This window comes from Columba livia, chromosome 3 (genome assembly GCF_036013475.1).
Source record: "Columba livia isolate bColLiv1 breed racing homer chromosome 3, bColLiv1.pat.W.v2, whole genome shotgun sequence".
NCBI lineage: Eukaryota > Metazoa > Chordata > Aves > Columbiformes > Columbidae > Columba > Columba livia.
This window is the reverse complement of record NC_088604.1, coordinates 103,351,049-103,359,284: the sequence shown is the minus strand read 5'-3', so window position 1 is coordinate 103,359,284 and position 8,236 is coordinate 103,351,049.

Genomic DNA, 8,236 nt, shown 5'->3' with positions numbered 1-8,236 from the left:
TGCCCTATTAGAAAGATAAATGTGTATTAAAAGAGAAAAATGGTTTTGCACACAAATGCAGTTGTAATGCTGTACCTCTGTGTGTTGACCTCCTGGGTATCAATAGAGGTTGGGGATGAAGGGATTGTGAGCAGCCCTGCAGAAAAGGACTTGGTGGTACTGGTGGATGAAAGACTGGACATGAGCCAGTAACGTGTGCTTGCAGCCCAGGTGGCCAATCGTATCCTGGGCTGCGTCAAAAGGAGCGTGGCCAGCAGGTCAAGGGAGGTGATTCTGCCCCTCTGCTCCGCTCTGGTGAGACCCCACCTGGAGTCCTGTGTCCAGCTCTGGAGCCCTCAGTACAGGAAAGACATGGACCTGTTGGAGAGGGGCCAGAGGAGCCACAGAGATGATCAGAGGGCTGGAACAGCTCTGCTGTGAGGACAGGCTGAGAAAGTTGGGGTTGTTCAGCCTGGAAAAGAGAAGGCTCTGGGGAGACCACATTGTGGCCTTTCAGTGCTTAAAAGGGGCCTGTAGGAAAGAGGGGGACTGACTTTTTAGCAGGTTCTGTTACAACAGATCAAGGGGTGATGGTTTTAAACTAAAGGAGGGGAGATTCAGGCTAAACATGAGGAAGACATTTTTCACAATGAGGGCGGTGAAACACTGGCCCAGGTTGCCCAGAGAGGTGGTAGATGCCCCATCCCTGGAGACATTCCAGGCCAGGCTGGACAGGGGTCTGAGCAACCTGATCTAGCTGAAGATGTCCCTGCTCATTGCAGGGGGGGTTGGACTAGATGAGCTTTGAAGGTCCCTTCAACCCAAACTATTCTATAATTCTATTAACTATGCTGGGCCAAAGACTTCAAGCAATCATGAAACATTTCCCAGAAGCAGTGAACACCAGCACGCTGATCCCACACAGGGTGGTCTGTGCTCATTTAAAAACTGGGTGGCAAAAAAGAATGGTTGATCCCTGTATTTAAATATATGTTTCAGAGAGGGATATCAGACCAGAAACCAATAAGCACAGCCAGGTTTCAAAGTGCACTCATTATTTGTTATGGGATGGAAGGATGGAGATCTTTAACCTCTCTGCTGCTGGTTTCACAGGAACTCCTCCAGCAAAGAGGGACCCCAAGCCATTCTGAGAAAATAATTTCTCCCAAAAAAGCATCACATTCCCTGCATTCCCAAAGCCTGGTGATACCACGGTGCATATTTAAGCGCTAGGCCAGGGCCCATGGAGACGTGCTGTGCGTCGCTGGTGACACTCAGTGAGCTCAACCTGGACATCATCCCGGCTCCTCTGCACGGCCCTGCTGCCAAACTGCCTTTAAGAGAGCTGGTCATGGGTTACCCACTCAGAAATTTTTTTTTCCTTCATGGTCCAGAAGTTCAGCTTTCCAGACAAAAGTTCAGTTCTTTTTTTTTAAGCAAAAGAGTTTTGCCAGCACAAATTAGAAGATAAAGAAGCACTTTAGTCAGCAGTCAACACAACAAACACGATAACCTGGCAGGAGCACTGCGCTTCCTTCTTCGCGTCGTGCTGCCCAGCACAGCTCGCAGGACACCAAATAGATCTGGTGTAAAGATTGCGTAGTGTCAGGTGATGCCAGGGTGACAGTCGTCCACAAAACACTCCAACAGCTACACCAGGGGAAAAAAGAGAAAAACAAACAAACAGGCAAGGAGCCAGCACTACGTTCAACACAACTGCTTGGGAGATTTGAATTGTAAGCTCCTCACCTCTCTATGTAAAGCACACACACAGAGTTTTCAGATACGTTTTACTACATTGCATACCACTTCTTTTTTTTAATCCAAAGACCTTTTGGAGGAATGCTATTTTTGAAGAAATTACTTCTGGACATGAACAAGCCCTCTGTGCTGGGCATGGGCACACCAAAACTGGGTCATGAAAAATAAACAGCCAACCCCCTGTGACAAGTTTTAATAGCTTTTTAAATATATAAGTGATTAATATTACGTTTATATATAAAACTATATATAGTTTTACACAGACACTTACATTTGGAATACAAGCACACAGAATTTCGTAAGGTGGTAATTCAGAAATCACCCTGCTAAGAAGTTACCTATCATCCTGAATCCCTTGGTTATTTCTGCTGAATAACTGTCACTGAAGACTAAGCCTGTGCATTTTTTGAAGACACAGGTTTGTTGTTTCCTGATCCGAATACAGAACAAAAACAGGATCATAATTTACCATAGAAGACAATGAGAATCTTATCGTCGTAAATATATGTAGTAAGATAATACAAATCCTGTTCCTTGGTATTTCCCCTCCACCCTCCACTCCTACCACTACGCCTTCCAGCTTTAGGGCCTCTCCCCTCCTTGCATGGAAGATTTGACACCCATCTTAAAGCCATAAATTACTCACAAACAGCTACTGAAAGCAGCAATGACCGTAGAGTAACACTTCCACAAAGCAATAGAGCTTCCTGGCAAGCTGATAAGAGTTTCCTGTTTTGAGTTTTGGGTTGTGTTGCGGTTTTGGTGTTTTTTTTTTTCCTTGATAAAAATTGACTCTCTCAAACAGAAGAGGAAGGACCAACAGATATACTATATTTTTTTTTTCTCTCCCAAACATGTTATGTTGCAAAATCTGTTTTGCTTTGCTGAACATGACACGGGGACCAGGTCCGAGAAACCCGAGCACATCTGCTGAGGCAGCAGGTGAGAGTTGAGTCCATCACCACATAGGGATGATGGATCAGGTTCAGTGCACACCTTTGGTCCTACCCTGCACTCTCTTAAGTTCTGTGTTTTGTACCACCTCTCTCAACACCCACACTTCCTAATGCAGGCAAAAAGAAGCTGAAATCTCCAGGGATGTGAGCTCTTATTGGGGGTGGCACAACCTCCATTGCATGTGAGCACATATGCACGCCAGATGGGAGGCTATTTCTGCTCATTGCTGACTTGCCTGGTATTCACATGGGGCATCTCAGACACAGGTTTTCATCTGAAACCCCAAAAAGTCACCAGTGAGTGCTCCAGCACAGATTGCCCTGTGTTCACAGCAGCCTAGGGATCCCAACAGCCTTTGTGGAAAGTCCTCTCCTTTTCCATCACCTCAGTGCATCTCCTGGATCCACTGTTCCCGATTACTGGGGTCAGACCATAGGTTCTATATCTGGTCCAAACAGGCTGTATCAGAGAATAGAGTAGCTCTCGGTTGCACCTTCCCTGTAAATGCTACTCTGCCAAAGGGGCTTTTGGCAGAGGATTTGCCCCAGTTCCGGCCCGAAGGCGTTCATGTGCACCTGTGATTGCACTGGCCTCATAAGCCTCTCTTCTTCAAAGATAAGAGAAAAATCCTTGCATGCACTTGATTCAACATCAGATATGGATACATGATATTCCCCAGGAGCACCAGATTCCTACACAGAAATTTAACATTTAACCCCTTAAAATCACCTCCCATTAAAAGAGAAATAACCAGTTAGAAATTCAGCCCACTCCAGAAAGTGAAGTAAAGGTAATTTTAAAGGCTCCGTTTATCCTCTGGTACATAGTCCCTGCCTCCAGGAAGGGTGAGGGATAATGGCAGAGCGCCCCAGCATCTCCTGCACAGGAGCAGTCTGGACAGTCATGAGAGTGATTTTAAGGGGGTAAAACAGCAAAGAGGTGTTTTGCAAAGCAAAACCTTTTACGCATAAGCAAGACCATTTTGAAGGTTGAAATTCAAAATAGATTGCACCCCATGGAGGAGGAGTAGCCCTCTGATCAGTGCTTTTTCCAGATCAGACAAGGCACCATTTCACATCACTTCTCCTTTAAGCCGAATTTCACCACTTCGTCTTACAGTAAGCAACAGAATTGAGAAGTACTTACACAACATAGTGGAGATCACAGACTTGCATTTTTGTGGGCTTTCCCCCTCTCAGCATAAGTAACTCAGAGGAGTTTTTGGGTGAAGTTTGTGCAGGTCAACCTGGACAGAGCAGCTGGTGGTGGTACTACCAGGGCAGGTGAGGCCTGAGCGCCCCCAGGCTCTGCACATTTGCTCTGTTGCTCTTGTTGAGCTTCAAAACATTCATATAATCATAGAATAGTTTGGGTTGGAAGGGACCTTCAAAGGTCCAACCCCCCTGCAATGAGCAGGGACATCTTCAACCAGATCAGGTTGCTCAGAGCCCCGTCCAGCCTGGCCTTGAATGTCTCCAGGAATGGGGCATCTACCACCTCTCTGGGCAACCTGGGCCAGTGTTTCACCACCCTCATTGTAAAAAATGTCTTCCTCATGACTAGCCTGAATCTCCACTCCTTTAGTTTAAAACCATCACCCCTTGTACTTCCACAACAAACTCTGCTAAAAAGTCTGTCCCCATCTTTCCTACAGGCCCCTTTTAAGTACTGAAAAAACACAATAGGGTCTCCCCAGAGCCTTCTCTTCTCCAGGCTGAACAACTCCAACTCTCTCAGCCTGTCCTCACAGCAGATTGTTCCAGCCCACTGATCATTTCCGTGGCTCCTCTGGCCCCACTCCAACAGGTCCATGTCTTTCCTGTGCTGAGGGCTCCAGAGCTGGACACAGGACTCCAGGTGGGGTCTCAACTTGTCCATGTGGTTTATTGTATCTGACTGCCATTTACATTCCTCTTGCTGCCTTTTGGAGACTCACTGGGCTGTGTCACCATGAACAAGCTGTCCTGCTCTGCTCAGCTCTGAGCCACACAACACCTATGCCTGACTGTGCACCGATGACATGAGCTGTGGGCATCCCTCTGCAACCCCCCAATAGCTGGTTATAGCCTTCTGTGGGGTTTGGGCATCTCTCACCCTGCAGAAAACCCTATCATGGTGCAAAGAGCCCCATCTGAGCTCGGCAGCCCTCCTGCTTTCCATTTACACTTGAAAGGGACATTTCCCAAGCAGGAGGTAGGTTGTGCCTCTAAACGCATTTGTTGTATAAATCACAGCAGTAATGAAAATACACAGCCACAGCACTGTTTTGGCAGTCGCTTTTCAATGTTGGACTGCAGGAAAGGAAGAGATTTGGGGATTGCAGCTCAGAGCTGCAATATATATATGTATATGTGTATATATATATATATGTATGTATGTATATATATATACAAACACACGCACGCACACACACACACACACACACAAAATGTCAGTGTGGTCACTCAGAAGATGTGTACCTCATGCATTCATTTTACCAGTTGACTTTTCGGGATAAATTTTAATTGCTTTTCTCAAGCCAAGCAGAAAGCTTTTTGGTCCAAGGTCCAATGCAGATAAGCCTGAAATGAGCTGCCTGGCAGAACCGCTGACAAGGGGCCATCAGGGCCATCTTCATGACCGAGGGTCCCTGCAGGTCTTGCCCCAGTGTCACCCAGCCTTCAGAGCTGGTAAAGCTGGTGCAGCCCAGAGGAAAGCCCCAAGCATGGCTTCAGCTGGCTGAGCCCTAAGATGCCCTCAGAACAAAAGCATGACTGCAAATGGGTTGCATTTGTTGTATAAATCACAGCAGTAATGAAAATACACAGCCACAGCGCTGTTTTGGCAGTCGCTTTTCAATGTTGGACTGCAGGAAAGGAAGAGATTTGGGGATTGCAGCTCAGAGCTTGTTTCATTACTATGGATTGAGCAAACCTTTGTAAGGTGATGACCAAAATATAGGCCAGACATGCTGGTCTATCCCTTGCAGGTGGCAAGGGAGTCACTTGGACAAGACAGACCCTCAAGATGCACAAGTACATGACACCAGACACCTAGATGCAGAAATGTTTGCTCAGAGAAAGGTGTGGATTGGGCACAGGACAGGGCGGCTCATGGGGCAGTCACAAGCCAAATTCTTTGGCTCAAAAACATGTCAGGGAGCTGCACGAAGAAGCTATCAAAGAGCCTCTTCTCACTTGCCCAGAACACAAGGTCACAGCAGTGGTGCAAGATGGTTTACTTAAGCCCCACTCAAAGTTCACCGCGAGAAGAAAAGCACCACAGCAGAGCAAACCCCACTGAGAGCAGCAGTGACAGTGTGCCTTCTTGGCATTCACCATCCAGTTCTCCACCAAACAAGCAGCAGGAACCAGCCATAAGGGGAGAAGCTGAAGGTTTAATTTTAGCCTGCACCCCCGGTGCGTATCTTTTCCTTTTATTTTTAATCTGAACTTCATGTAAAAATAGAATTTCCTGCCACTCGATAAGGGATTCCTGTTTTTGCGGCAGGTCTGCCTTCTTGGGAAGACAGAGCCTACGGGGTTATTGGTGGGCGCTTCAAAGCACGGCAGCCCAGCCAAGAGGGTAGGACGAACAGTGTTTGGGATTTACATTGTTCCTGCTTGCCTTAAGGGAAAAAAAATAAAGCAGTTGTGCCCCCCGCCCTCAACGTATCGCCACCAAATTTAGCATTTCCGGAACTCTGTTTTGGAAAATCTCTGTTTGCCTGAATATTTTTAGTAGCAAGGTTCGGGTTTGCGTCCTTCCCAGGTAGATGTTTGTGAGTTTCTTGAGCTCCAGGGAGGCACATCCTGCCTTTTAAGCCTGGTCATCAACTGGGAGATAAATATAAGCACAGGAGAACAGTCATTCCTCCCACCCTTCCCACTCGCCCATGACACAGTGCCCATGCTCCCCCAACACACATGTACCCATGGTCCTCAGCACACATGTACATGTACCACGGTCCCCAACACAGCTCCCAGTGCTATGGGGAGGAGTAGGACACATGAGGCTGTCTCACGGGGTCGCTCCCCACCTCTCCCCATGCCCAAACAGGAGTATCACAATTTCAGGACAGGCTGTTTCTAAGCCTGAATGCCGATGATTTTCTCAGTCTCCTGTAATGCAAAAGCATCATCTTCTTAGCTGTGTCTGCACTGAGCATGTACTCACACAACAAAACCTTATTTCGAAGCCACCAAGGTCACCAGCATCGTTTATGAAATAAAACACTGGCAAGGGCTCTGCCGCCCACCAGCTCCTACTCTCCCTTGCCTGCTTTTCTCTGTGACTGGGGAAGAAATCCTCAAGTGCTAAAAGGAAATGCGCCAACAGGAACGTGAAGAGGAATTCACACTTTTCCCCATTCTCGAGCAGAAGCTTCTCTCAACCCCCAGCAAGCCGTTCCTCTTGGCAAGCCAGTAAAAGGAGGAGAGAATTTTCCCTGAGAAGAGGAAAAGTGCATATTTTTAATCCTTTTAAGAATAAATCTCGATTCTCTCACTGGAGATGTGGGTATAGAGATGCAGCACTCGGAACTGAGAGCAGCTCTGGTTGCAGCCCATCCCTGAGATGTCCTGTCAGAGACACACAGACAGGTGAGTCTTTCCTCCTCCTCACACAGTTTGAATCCAACAGGGTCATTCCTGGGGACTCAGCCTCACCACATGAAAAGGCTCAGAAAGTAAATCTGGGCCAGAAGAGTATAAAAAATGTCCCTTTAGGTCAACCTGAGAAATACCACAGCTGCTATTCCCCAGGCTGGGGGAAGCGAGGGGTACCAGGGGGGTGAGAGCTGCCTTCAACCCACTGCTGCTGGGAAAGCTCAAGCCTTCAAAATGGAAGGACGTGTCGTGCAACCTTGGGAAGCTTCGTGCTGGTGGAGACCAGTCAATCTTCCTTGAAATGGCAAAGCAAAGACCTGCAGGTCTGACCCCAGCACACCAACATCTGAGCCTAGGTGCCAGGCTTATCGCCATAGAGCCTGCAGTGCTTTTGCATGTATGTGTTAGTTTTGCTTTCAAAAAATAATTTATCCCAGTACAAAAATTAAAATGTTTGCCTTAAATAATACCAAGGGAATTGAAACCCTGCAATATCAGAGAGCATTGCATTGCTTTTATTAATCAATTGAAAATGGAGTTGTAAGCCTTCTAACGAGACGTTAATAGCTGTTTCTCTCATGGCAGTGCTCACAGCCTGCAAGTTTCCAGCCCGGCACCCTTCGATGCGGTGATGTGAGAGAGGCATGTGCCTGCCAGGGACCGAGCTCTCTGAATTTATAGCAGAATTATTTATAGAGGCAGCTGGCACTGGCAGCTCTCCTGGGACACCAGCATGGTCTTCTGCAAAGGGACTGCCAGGGCAGGAGTAAGGGAGTGGGAATGCACTGGAGCAAGACCAAACTACCAGCCAATGGTCTAAAAAAGCCTCAGTAGGACCCAAGAGCCAGGTCCTCAGGGGCATTTCGGTGCCCTGGTCCTGTTAAATTCCAAGGGCCAGGGCTGGGGCAGCACTTCAACATGGATTCCAGCAGCGATGCCAGTTCCCACCACTC